This window comes from Meleagris gallopavo, chromosome 22, assembly GCF_905368555.1.
Source record: "Meleagris gallopavo chromosome 22, MGAL_WU_HG_1.1, whole genome shotgun sequence".
Classification (NCBI taxonomy): domain Eukaryota; kingdom Metazoa; phylum Chordata; class Aves; order Galliformes; family Phasianidae; genus Meleagris; species Meleagris gallopavo.
Genome location: NC_139425.1, coordinates 534,457 through 547,569, shown reverse-complemented (window position 1 = coordinate 547,569; position 13,113 = coordinate 534,457). Strand labels below are relative to the sequence as shown.

Genomic DNA, 13,113 nt, shown 5'->3' with positions numbered 1-13,113 from the left:
GACTAGGGACTTGAAGGAGTTGTGCTAAGCATACGCACACTGTGTGTAGCTGTTTTTTGTCTAGCAGAAACTTTTTCATCTACTTTCAGCCAAATGATACAGAGGAGGTGCCTCTAAAAGTATTGGTGTTCCTCTGACTTTATGAAAATCACAAAGATGGATGATGGGAAAGAGACCCAAAGCGGTGAGGGGGACTTACTCTCACTGCCTACCCAGAGGCCTCCAGCTTTTGTTGCCAAAGAACAGATCCAGATGGAGCCAACTTGAGAGCTGCTGTAGGAAACTTCCTTCTCTTCATTGGTTGCTTTGCTTACAAGGGACACCCACAGTGATCCTTAGCTGATAACACAACCTGATGATGTTGCATCACAGGAGGACTTTCACAAAACACTCTGTTGAAGATTGAGCCAATTCAGGGGTGATTCATCTTTGGTCCTGCACACAGTTGCTGGTCTGGGCACTCTTCTGTGCCCCTCTGGCATTATGCAATGCTGGCGTTCTGCTGGGTAAACAAGCCGCTCCTTTTCTAGCTTCACTGTATAAAACAGGTGTTATGATTCCTGAGGCAACCTACGGCCCTTCCTTGCAGCTCTCCCTGTCTGAATCAACCTCTTCCTACTTGGGTACCACAAGTAAATATACTGTTCTGACTGAGATCTCATCACAGCTGTGTGCAGTGGTGTTAACAATTCAGGAATGCTTCCTATTCCTGTAGGATCTATTCAGCACATCTCTGTTCCCCAGAGTTACTTTTTGCCCATTTTTTATTTTACCCATGCTGTAAGGTCTTGTTTAGTTACAGTCAAGCACTCCAACACTACACTATTCTCTTCTGTTGCTGTTATCGAAGACCCTACAGAGCAAGAGTTGTACTGCAGTCACTACTGTTCCCTGGTGCTCTGGGCTTTCCTATGAAGCCCATTCCGATGTCCTCTATCATAAATTCCAGGATTCTTTATCAATAGAACACCTCAGTTGTTTTGTCCAAGTTGTCTCCTGTTGAATATTGAGGCATGTTGGTCAAAACACCTGCCAGCTTTTGCTTTTGCCACCTCCCAGTTCGAGTTCATTCTATTTATGCAGGGTACATGAGTTCTCTTTATATCTGCTCTTTAGACCTTTGTGTAAAAAAATGCTGTAAAAGTGAAGAGTGTTATGGTCTTTATGAATCACTCAGAGAAAGGTGCTTGCTTCATTGGTTCACTATCTTGGAAAAGAGCAGGTTTTCCCAGCAAGCTGAAATAGCAGCAGCATGGGTATATTGCAGCCCCTCTGACTAGCAGAAGGCAGCATGGTCCTGTCTTTCTTAGAGGCGAGAAGATGTCTGTATAAAAGGTGGACTCTGACTGCTCAGCTCTTCTATGGCTTCAGAGAGAAAAATGAACAAATTACACTTCAGATTTCTCCAAGTGGTTTCCTATGCCAGGAACTTCCTGTGTATAAAAGACAAATCTCTTTGTTGTAAGATGAAGATCAGATTTCCTCATTTCCCAGAAAGATCATATTTCTGGTACCACACTGAACATTTTCCAGAGTGAGATCTAAAAAAAATAACCAAAAGAGGAAAGCTGCAATTCCTGCCAGAAAACTTAAGCCAGCTCATCTTCTGACGGAAGTTTGTTATTGATGCTATGGAGTGGTGAGCTTGTCCAGAAAGCCAAAAACTTGCTTTAGGCATCTCTCCTGTGTAGGAAAGGGCCATATTAATTATGGGAACCAAACTTTCAGACAGCTAGAGTTAGGCAAGATGAATCTAAAGGGCCTGACAAGGAAACACTGTTCAGTTTGGGGCACTGTTTAAACAAAGCATGGACAACTACTCGCCCTGACAGCAGCATCTTAGACAAGCAAGCTGTTTCCTGGGCTGATGTGGGCTTTGCCATCTTTTTACTCAGCCTACTCAGGGCTGCATCACCTAGGTGTGTAATGGGCTCCCAACAGTGACACCTTTCTTCTGGCTGAAATTCCTTGCTGGACTGCAGAGATCATTGTATCAGATAGGTGGAGGTTTGTGGGTTTGGGTGCTGGAGTTCCTTCTTACCCAGGTCGATGAGGAATGACTTGAGCAGAAATAGGCAGGTGGAGCAACCAGCTCACCCCTGGTCTCATGGACCAGTGGCTATTTTGGTCAATTGTGACACACTCAGAAGCACTTCAGGTATGATGAACTCATAGGTCACTGGTGTAACAGCTCAGAGCACTTCCATGCCAGCATTCTGGCAGTGCTTTACTTGCCCACAGGATTGTTCATTGCGGGGACTTCAGAATGGTCTGTAGCTGCCTCTGACAGAGCACATTTATGGTTTGTGACACTAAGAGCTACATACATGGTTTGTGACAGTCTATGCTATGATCTCTAACATATACTGTGCTTGTCATGGCCCAGAGCTGTGTGCAGAGACCACTGTCATGGAATTGTGTCTGGACTGAAGAAAAGGAAAAGCAAAAGCGAGGAGAGGAGATAATGTTAGGATACCTGTCGTGCCAGACCGACAACAGATATTCGAAAATCAATGTGATTTTCTTCATTTGTGGGGAAGTCAATGGACGAATCAAAGCCAACAGGATATAATGGATGGAAAAGCAGTTGTTAAAACTAGATACAGTTTGTCCTTTGCTTTGTTCACTAGGCAACTGGAATGGAAACAGGCAGATGAGGGAACTCAGAGAAAGTGCTGTGCACATGAGAGATTGTCAGCTTTTCCTAATAGCACTGTTAGGCATAACCAAACATATCCCCATCTGTGACCTGACACACAGTCAGATGGGAAAGAAGCGAAAAGGGATCTGTACCTTACCAAGACCCTCTGCAAACCAGCCTTTGCACAGGCTGCTCCCTCCTCTCTTTCCTGTGTTTCTCTTCTGCTCTCACTTGATCGTTCCCAGGCCGTGTCACCAGCAGATGCAGCATGCTTTCAGCTCTCAGATGGGTGCCACTGATGTAGGTGTAGTTCACCTGTTCCAACTGCAGCAGTTGGAGCCCAAACACTCTCACTGCAGTGTGGAATCAAGGTAGGGTGCTTGCTACTGTCAGCAAGGTTTGCCTAATTCTTCATAGTTGTTCTGTCTCATTTCAGCTTTGGGAACAGTCCATCCAGAAGGAATTTGTTAAGTGTTGGGAAAAGGAATTTAAAATGTTTAAAATTTGGTTGTTTGCTGCAATAGGCTGTCTGCAACATCGGCTGATGAGGCTGGAGGCTCTTGCAGAGACACTGGAGCTCAGCCTTTCTTGAGACGTGTTTTTATGGCAAGCTGCCTGAGATGTGTGTATTTCAGCCATGATCTGTCAAAGAGGCAGAGGTCAACATGTGAGCTGTATAAAAAGAAATGCACTGGAGTGAGTCCAGAGCAGTTAGTGCTGTGCTCCCAGGCTGTGTGTCTGGAGTAACGTCACATCCTCCAGAGCAGATGGAGCAGAGCTATCTGAGGTCTTGAGCCTTGGATACACTGGTCTTCATTGAGCTAGTCTATATGACTGCTGCTCCAGAGGTTGTGTGAGTTCCAAATGACTGCATTGTAAACAATTATATTTGCACATAAATCCCAAGAATTAAGTATTTTCTTCTAAAGAAACTCAGCACAGAGGTTTTGAGACCGCAGACCTTAGCTCTATTGTCTCCCTGGCTAGTAAAGGCCTTGCTGGGTAGGGGCCCATTTTACATAGCATCTCTCAAATCCTTAATTTAGCCTCTGCTTCACTCTTGAAGTCTAAAGGAAAGTAACAAGGACAGACCAGGGCTCCTAGAAGAGCAGGGCAGATACTGGACAGCAGTTTCTTGTGGTTAAGGAAAAAAAAAAGGATACTTCTCCAGAGAGGAATTTCAGTGGGCCAAGGTACCACATTACCAGGACATTCACACTGTCCACGCTGGGGAGCATGGTCAGCAGTGAGGAGCCCATCTATGAATGGATTTATTTCTGTCTCTCCTTCTTTGCGTGGAGACATTGACTGGGAAATCAATAAAGCCAGTGAGAAGCTGTCCAACAGAAGTGCTGCCCCCAGCTGCCCAGCAGTTACTTCCGAGATCACCTGCCCAGCACTCAGAAGGTCAGAACCACACTGACTGCTCCTTCTAAGAGTGCTAATGACAGAAGCCAAGTTGAAGAGGCTCGGGCTCTTCAAATTCTCAGACTGCAGCCAAAAATAAAAGCAACTTAGATTTAATGATCCACCCCTGGCAAGGCTATATTCAGAACAAGGGTTGGTTAATGTGTCGTTGCTATAATAGCAACCTGGAGCTGAGATTGACTGAAGCAGTCAGTGCAGAGGCAGTAGTCCAAACACAACAAGCATATGTTGTGAGGAGCACCAGACTGAGGCAGAATCCAGCTGAGGACAGCTCAGTCCTTTACTTCAAGATTCAGGGCTCAATCCTTTCAAGACAAAGCTGCTCTTCAGGCCAGAACTGCTTGCTTAGAGAGCAGTGAGTAGCTGAGCTTCCTGAAGGGAATATCTTGCTATGGCTGTAAAAAAAAAAAAAAAAAAAAAAAAAGATACAAAAAGAAATAGAGTGTGAGTCCTACGGATGTAGGTGGGTATGAGAAACAGCAGTGCAGCTGTTGGAAAGGCTTTCCGGCAAAGCAGGGTCTCAGCACAGCCTTTTCCTCTTTACCATCCCCAGAAGTCCCATGCTTTTGTAGCCTGCAGCACTGAACCAGTCTTGATGAGGTGATCTAAAAGAGCTGAGGATCACAGGGTTCTTGATCAGCTGTCACTTCAGCAATTTTTACATGGCCACTCTCACTGTATTTAGACAAGCCCACGAGCTGTCTGTGCTTTCCCCGACAATGGGGTCACACTTTTGGACATGGCGCTGGTTTCACCCTGGAGGCAGGTGAACCTGTCTAACCAAACAGCAATGAATGGTGTTGATTCTCTCTCCTCTCCCTGCTGAGGATAATCACTTTGTTTTTGCTCTGCTGAATGCATTCAGCACTTCGATTTCTGCATCTCTGTAGCTTTAATATAACAAAAAGCCCAAAGGCAGCAAAATTACACCCAGATCTGCAGTATTTCAGACTCAAGTTGTCTATGGATCTTCTAGATTCACTTACTTCAAGAACAGGGACCCGATCCAACAGTATTGTTGGCTTTCATGCCCCGTTATAACAAATGGTTGTGTTGGACCCTTAATTCTGAGGACACAGGCTGGGCCATCCCAGCCAGGCCCCCTGCTCCCCTGCACGAGAACTCCCCCAGTGCCCCCTCACAGCTGCTGCTCCCCACTACACTCCCTCTGGCTCAGGGGACCACCACAGCTGCGGCTGGAAAATGCCTTTTCCTTAAGACTTCAGACAGCAGTTCTTCCCTCTCCTTCACCCTCTTTCCTTCCCTCTTCTTTCCCAAAAGGACATTTTGATTGACTGATTGATTGATTGATTCAAAACTTTCAAATGGAGAGGTCAGTTTTGCAATGAAACCTCCTCGAGAAATGGGGAAAAAAATGGCGTTTTTTAAGAGCTTAAAAGAGGAAACAAATGTTATTGTGACATAAGGAAGAGCCAGAAAAGCCCCAGAATAATTCAGGAGACCTGAAAGATTTTACACAATATTTTATCCTGGAATCCTTAGGGCTTTGTTCGGGAGGGGAGGGGTGAGGAGTTATCTCACCCTGGTCCAGGAAGACGCTGATCTACAGAAGTTGGCATGAAGTCCCTGAAAGGATGGAAGTGGGGAGAGGTGACCCTGGCTGTGGGTTGTTTCATGCAGACCTGCAGTCAGAAGCCAGAGGAACATGTTAAAGCAGCTGCAGGTGCAAAGCACCGCTGTACCAGCACAGCAGCACTGCATCATACAGCCTTGCACCTGCTGCTACCTTCTGGGGACAGCCAGCTCAGGACACTGCTGTGGTGCATCTGCGGTTTCAGCTGTGAGTGCAGAGATCATGGCCAGCATGTGGGTAAAGTGAGCACTGAGATTTACAGCAAACCCAAATCTTTGGCGGTTCTCGGTCATGGCAAGCGTTGTTGTGGCAAAGAAGACACCAGGCCAAGGACAGGCGTCACAGGTTTCTCAGCCTGACTGTCTAACAGCTTATTTTCAACATCAGTCATTTTGATCTGCATCCTTATCTAGCTTTAAAAATGTGTGCCTCCTCAGACCCAACACACAGTCAGTGTGCACAAAGCCTGTTTCTTCCACCTCATCAGAGGGATTACTTCTCTCTACAAACCCCACTGCACCTGCTTCCATCTGTGCTTATAAATTCCCAGTGGCCATATACCTGTCACAACCCTTCACACGTCTTATTTAATGGCTAAAACATGCTTTGCATCTCTTTCACATTACAATACCAGCAGACATGAAAGAGAAGCAAATGTTCTCTTTCAAAACATCCCGAAGATGAGACATTTGCAAGGAGCACTGCGACAACTGAGCTTTTCTTTGGAAGGGCAGGCGGTGCCAAAATTATCCTGCCTGCTTTTGTTTAAGCAGTTCAAACCTAGCATATGTATGATGAGATAATTGCTCCTCTGAATTACCCTCCTCACACAGAACGGTGTTTCTTGTATTGAAGTAAACCATTCACTCTGAAGCCCAAGACAGACACAGGTGAGGACACAGGTGCCTGTGTCTCTCTAGCAGACGTTTTAGGTGAGACCTTTCGAAACACCAATTGCTTTATATTTGCATACCTATTAGTGTGAAAACCACATTGAGAAATCCCCCCTCCTGCTCCCTTCCCCCCAGGTGCAAGGGATTTGGGTGCCCAAATCTGGTCATCTTTGGGCTCAGTGCTTTCTGCAGTTCTCCAGACTTGAGGGTCAGGTTAAAATATCTATTTCTTCTTGGAGTTTAGTGAACTGAAGGAAAACGTGTTTTCTGCCCATGGTTTTCAGAAAACCATGAGGAAGCAGGTTGACTGAGAAGAGGAAGGACTTTGCTCTACCCACCTCGTTCTTGCCCGGAGCCGGACAGAGCCGGGCGCAGACTGCTGCTCTTTGGGGTAGTTTGTCACCCGCAGTGCTCCGTTCCCACCATCAGCCCCATTTCTCTGCTCTCTGGGGACACAAGCGGCTGCTGGCGTTCCTCCTGCCTGAGCAAGAGGTGCGGGAAGCACTGCGTTCCTCCTGGGCAGGAGGGAGCAGGTGATGGGCGTCCTCCGAGCAGAGGACTTCAGCTCCCTCTCCTGGGGCCAGCCAGCGCCGGGCTCCTTCCTGGGGCTGAGGGTGATGCTGCTGCCCGGATGCAGGTTACTGCATTCCCATGGTAGCGGCACGGTGAGGCAGAGCTCCCTGTCACCGTGGGATGGCTGGGAAGAAGACGAGACAGAGGTTAGTCCGGGTGGCACGGTGCCAGCACGAGGCCCTGGGAGCCGCTCTAAGCAGCGGGGATGGAGGCAGGGGAGGCTCAGACCCTGTGACCTCTGGTTTCCGTCCCTCCCCAAGGTGCCCTCGGGGCCAGCGCTGCCCCGCACCCAGCCTTCCTGCTGCGTTACTCCGCGCACCGCATTGCTGCCTGGTGCTGCCCCCACTGACTGGCTCGCAGGAAGAGTCACTTCCCCGTGACCATTTTGTCCCGTGGAACGCGACCCTTTGAAGTCCGTGCCCGTCTGTCCCATGGTGCGTGAGTCGCTGCTGTGTACCCTGGGGGGAGACCTGAGAGGAAACTCCAAAACCCTTCCGCTTGCCTCGTGCCCGGCACGCAGCGGGCAGGGTGGGCTGCCCTACGCTGTGCTGCTTCGTGGGCGGAGCGAGCCCTGGGATGTCTGGCTGGCCTGGCAGTTCCGAGTGTGTGAGCTGTGGGGATACAATGCGGAATTTCTGGCACACCTCTGGAAGCGTCCTCCTGTGAATGGCACACCTGCGAGCTCCGTGCCCTGCCAGATGCCCGCAGAGGCCCCGCCGTTCCCTGCTGCTCGGGGAGCTGCTGTCCTTCTCCCAAACCAATCTGGCTCCCTGTCCCCCCCTGCTCCACCTACCCGGCAGGACCCGGGCTGACAGCCACTGCTGCCCACCGCAGGCACACAGCTCTCAGCAAAGCTGGGACGGATGGGCACCTCCCTGAGCTGTCAGCCGGGTTAGCCGTCTTTGTTCAGGTTCAGCTTTATTTCTTTGGATCGCTGGAAAGAGGTTGTGGTGAGAACACCACCTCCATCTTCCTGGACTGGTTAGGATGGCCCCCTCCTACAGACGAGCATGTCATGTATGTGGGTGCTGTCCTCTGTAAAGGCAGCTTATTGGATCTGTGCAGCTGATGCCAGCCCCAAAGGCAATGTGCAAGTGCTGGAATTCTGCCTTGGTCTTAATGCAGCATTTCTGAGCCTGAACCAGGTGCCTCGAGAGCATTGTATCACAACCAAAAACCTCATTTCCACCCTATGCTGGGGGCAGAGGGGCTGTTCTATTTGGGGCTGGTTTTGCACCTGCTCATCATTGTCCCTTGTGCAACTCTTGGTGCCTGGGGCACAGCTGTGCTGCAATCACAGCCAGCTCTTGCATCACCTGCACGGTGGCCTTTGGCAGCAGAAGAACAGGAAGTAAAAAGTGTGCTGTTTTTTTAACAACCTGAGTTACACACAAAGAATGAGATGGAGGCAAAATGCAGGAGAAGCAGTTCTGTAAGAGCTTTTTATCTAAGTGTGTGAAGGTTCAGAGGTGAAGAGGTTTGCAGCCAGAATAGCACGAGCTCTCCAAAACGTGCTGTCTCTGCCAGTGCCCCAGTGTCATTGACTTTGGATGGGACTGGGGAAAAGTTCACTGTAATGAAAGCCCTGTGCACAGCCCACCTGCACGAGAAGAGCTACCTGAGAGAGTGTTGCCAAGATGTGGGGACGGCTGCATCCAGCTGCCATGGATTGACCCCTGACAGCCCTGCTGCTAAGGTGGGCTCACAGAACAAAAGCCCCTGCTGCTGCCAGCCCATGTTCAGCCACCTGTCCCACCCTGCTCCCTCCTGGCCTTGCCTCCCTGGCCCCCCTTGGGCTTGAGACTCTGCTGGGCTGTGGCAGTGCATGCACAGGTGAGGACAGGAGGGCTGGGGCTGTTTGTGAGTGCTTATCTACACCATGACACACCTTTTGTGAAAGAAGTGACAGGCCCCATGGGCTGTGGCTCAGCACATCAGGAAAGGTCTGGCTGCTGATCTCAGCAGTGTGTTTGTGTTTCTGACCTTACAAAACCCGTTCCCTCGGTGGCTGAAACCACAGCTGGAAATGAGGAAGAGGTGGGGAGCAGTGGTGCAGGAGGTGTGCTCGCTCTCAGGTGCCTTTCCACAGCCCCGTGCGGCTGTGTCAGACATGCCTGGGGAGGAATTTACCCCAAATCCACAAACCAAGTGCAGGTCGGGCCCCCGCTGACAGAGCACCTCGGGCCCTGGCTGTGACTTCCACGGCTGCTGTGTGGGCCTCAGGGGCTTTGGACCTCTGTCAGGGAGTTTGCCTAGAACAATTCAGTCCTCTGCGCCAAGACCTAGTCCTATCCAACACATTTCCTGCTGTTATCTCAATCCTCGTCCTCGGAGGAGGTTTTAATTTTAATCCTGGTAATTCAGAAATCAGTGAACATAGGAGACGCGTGGAGCTGCAGGATGCTGGTGCCCAGCTGGGCCATAGTCTGTGTGGGCAGCACTGTGGGGCACAGGGTGTGAGCCGGCCCCAGCTGGGCCTGTGGCAGCGCATGGGTTGCGAGGCGCTGCCGCGTGCCGGGCTGTCTGTGCTGCGCTGGGGCCTGAGCTGGCTTTGTCTATATTTAGTGCATTTTTCAGATAACCCTCTTGTGCTATTTTGGGGCTGAGTGCTGACTTAAGGCTCCTTCTTGCCCTTGAGCCTGGCTGCATCACGGGTTCCAAGCCTCCTGGTTTTCAGCATCCTCCAACACCCAGATGTTTAGAAAGGTGTTGAGAAGGCAAATGGGCTTTTTGGGTTATTAGCACTGCAAAAAGGAGAGAAAGTAATGTCTTAAGCCCCTTTTCCTTCCTCCTTGGGCCCTGCAGTAGGAGTTTGAGGCCCAGGCTCTGGGCTCTGCAGGGCTGAGGTGGGACATGGGGACAGTTCTGCAGTACCCAGCGACAGACAGACCCACTGCTGTCACCACAGCACAATGCACCGCAATGCACTGCAGCGGGGCTTTGATGGTCATTGCATTCAGCACTAGAACAACCAAGAGAAAGAAATTTTCCTTGCTAAAAGAGACACAAAAGCCTTTCTTCCAAAACAACGTGAAAGAGCTTTGCTTTTCCAATGAGATTCAGCAGCAGCAGCGGTAATGTGGGCTGTGGGAGAAGGGTGGAGGTTCTGCTGCTTGGGCAGCTCTCAGACAAAGCTTCTCCTCCACAGACACCGCAGTGAGGCTCTGATGGCCGCTCTGGACCCGGTGCTGTTGTGGCCATGGCTGGGCCTGGTGGCAGCTGTGCTGGAAGGAGCGCAGGGCTGGGTGCCTGCCAGGGCCCAGCAGGAGGGCCTGGAGCAGGGACCTTCCAGCAGCTCTGTAAGGTCAGTGTCTGTGGAAGCTCTGTACTGAGGCAGCCTCACATGCAAACTGATGGGCACAGATGCCAGGTCACCCTCTGGGCCATTAAAGCCAGCGGCCGGGCTGGGCCTCTCCAAGGGCTCTGCAGGAGCAGCCACACGGCATTGCTGGGGACAGGGCAGTGATCCCACAAGCACAAGCGTGGATGTGGCCCAGGCAGCACTGCAGGTTCAGTGCTGAGCCCCTGGATGGTGAACCTGGCAGAGCCAGGCTGAGCTCTCGAGGCTGTGCCCTGCTGTGCCCTGTGCTCAGCCTGCAGCCAGCACATGGGCTGTGTGAGCCAGGGAATCCTGCTGCATTCAGGGCTGCATGCATTTGTTTAAAGATTCCTGTGTGTGTCAGAGGTCCCAGGATGGTGCATGGATAGCAAAGACTGCCCCAGTCCTCTCCTGCCCTCCTCTCCACAGCCCATTTGCCAGAATTGCTGTGACCGTTGCTGCTCTCTGCAGCCAGATGCCAAGGGTCACAGCTTCACTCATCACTGGGAGGCTTTCAGGATGTTCCGGAACATGTTTTTCAGGTTCCTGAGGTAGGCGTGGGGAGGACAAGATGGTGGGAGCAGTGATGTGCACATGTAAAATCTTGAGGAGGCACCTGGGGATCTGTTCCCATAATCTCAGCACAAAACCAGACTGTGGATTAAGAGAAGACTTTAGTGTTCCCTGCCTCCCCTCAATATAGCAGAAGCTGCTTGGGACAGGACATTTATAGCTGCCCTTCCATACTGGGAGCTCTCTTGGGTTTCAGTGCGGGGTGATAACGGGAGCGTGGCTCTGAGCTGCCCCATTAATCTGCCAGTAATGGGCAGAGATCTGTCCTGGTGCTGCATAGCTCTGTGGGTAGCTGTGCCATGAGGCTCCATGGGCTTCTCTCCAAGCTACCATACAGCCAAGGGGCTCAGTGAAGAGGAAAGTGTAATAGAGGAGTCTGCCCCAGGCTCTCCATTAGCACCCTAGATCCCTCTCCCACTTTTTATACCTGGCTGTGCCATCTTGATCTTAAGGGGCATAAAAAACTGCTAAGTAGAGTCTCCAGAGCAACACAGCTCATGGCAGCATATGGAAAACACCGCCCCATGTCTGCTCCCCCTTGCAGCCTCCTTTGTGCCCCTAACCCATACATGTTGCCACAGACAGCAGCAGGCTGCCGCGTCACAGGTTGAAGATAACATCAGTGCAGGTGAAGCCACTGCAAGGACAGACACTGGCACAGATGAGGAGCCTGCACCCAGGGCAGGCCTGGTGGAAGTCAGCCCTGACACTGGGGAGGCCCCGCAGGCTGAGCAAAGCCAGACCCCAGGTGAGCCGGGACAGAGCCCATCCCTGAGCACAGCAGCTCCTGGGGCTTCTGACCTCCCAGGGAGCTCTAGCTGCCTGCCCAGGCTGCAGGGACAGGCACAACTGTGTTTCCCACGGGGACAGCAGCTTGCAGCTCCAGTGTCACCTTCCAGACAGGGAAATGTCAGGAGCACAGCTCCAGTTGCAGGCAGCCTGGCCTTCGTTCCCTTTGATGCTGTGGAGTGACACAGAGCTGGGCAGCCTGAGAGCTTCCCCTCATCCTTGTCCCCTCAGTTTTCTCCCCATCAAGGATTAGAGAGGCAAATTTTCCAACTGCTTCCTGCCACCCAACATGATTTTTTCAAGGCTGGAGGGAACATTTTGCTTGCTTTCTCTCTGGGCCACTGCTGTTATGAAGCTACCCTCCATGAGCATACGGCCATCAGACACCGTGACCTCACAGGCAGCCCCTGGCTGAGGCATGCACCCCAAAACCACCTGGGGAGGATGACTGAGCACACCCCAGCGGCTCCCATTTCCTCCTGTCCCCAAGCCAAGCCAGGAGCTGGTAGAAAACAAGACGTCAGTCAAAGGGGCACTGAGTCAGAGTGCTCTGGCCAGGTCAGGTGGGGTTGCTGGCAGGATGCCCTGCAGGGGCTGGGCAGAGAAAACCAAACCTCTCCCCGCAGGCAGCCCTGTATCCCACTGTTGTGTGTACCTGCTTTGCAGTCCTTGCTTCAAGGGGTGCTTGGCTTTGCCTGGCAGGCAGCTGGTGACTTTCTTGCACAAATGGTTATTTAGGGACAATTTACCCTAATTTGAAATAGAGTGCAATCTGCTTGCTTGCTTGCTTGTTTTAATGAATGGAGAATGCCTCTACCATGTTCGTTTTTGCAAAGAAAGTCTTTTTTATTATTTTTTTCTTTTCAGAGAAGTGTAAATCTAACACCCAGATTTATGTCAAGTTAGGTCACCACCTGATGTTCAGCATTTTCTGAGTACTCTCCATGATTTGCTGTAGGTAAACTGCTTTGCTGACAGAGGGCTATGTTGGGAGCCTGCAGCAGCCCCAGGCCCTGGCTGCAGGCTCCCCAGCACCTCAGACTGTCTCCATCCCAGGCCGTGGGCTGAAGCCTGCCTGTGCCCTGGGCACAGCCTCCCACATTCCCAGGTGCAATGCGCAGAGCTGCTCCTTGGGGCTGCTGTGGTTGTCCCATGGCTGCAATCACAGTGAGGTGGCACACAGCCCCTCGCTGGGGGTTCACCGCCGACCCAAGGAGCAACTGGAGGTGTCTCCAGAGAAGGATCTATCCCCAGCCTTGAAACACCACATGTTCCCAAATGGTCGGTTCCTTGCAGAGCTGAG

The 13,113-nt window shown here is 51.1% G+C and overlaps 1 long non-coding RNA gene across 1 annotated transcript; it reads right to left on the bottom strand.

Annotated features, from left to right (window-relative positions):
• Positions 1-4,479: 4,479 nt before the first annotated feature.
• LOC109370724 (uncharacterized) lies at positions 4,480-8,180 on the bottom strand. The gene is made up of 3 exons (XR_014887809.1): positions 7,449-8,180; positions 6,895-7,253; positions 4,480-5,712 (listed from the first exon to the last, which is right to left on the bottom strand). It is a non-coding gene; the product is annotated as an uncharacterized LOC109370724 (long non-coding RNA).
• Positions 8,181-13,113: the final 4,933 nt, after the last annotated feature.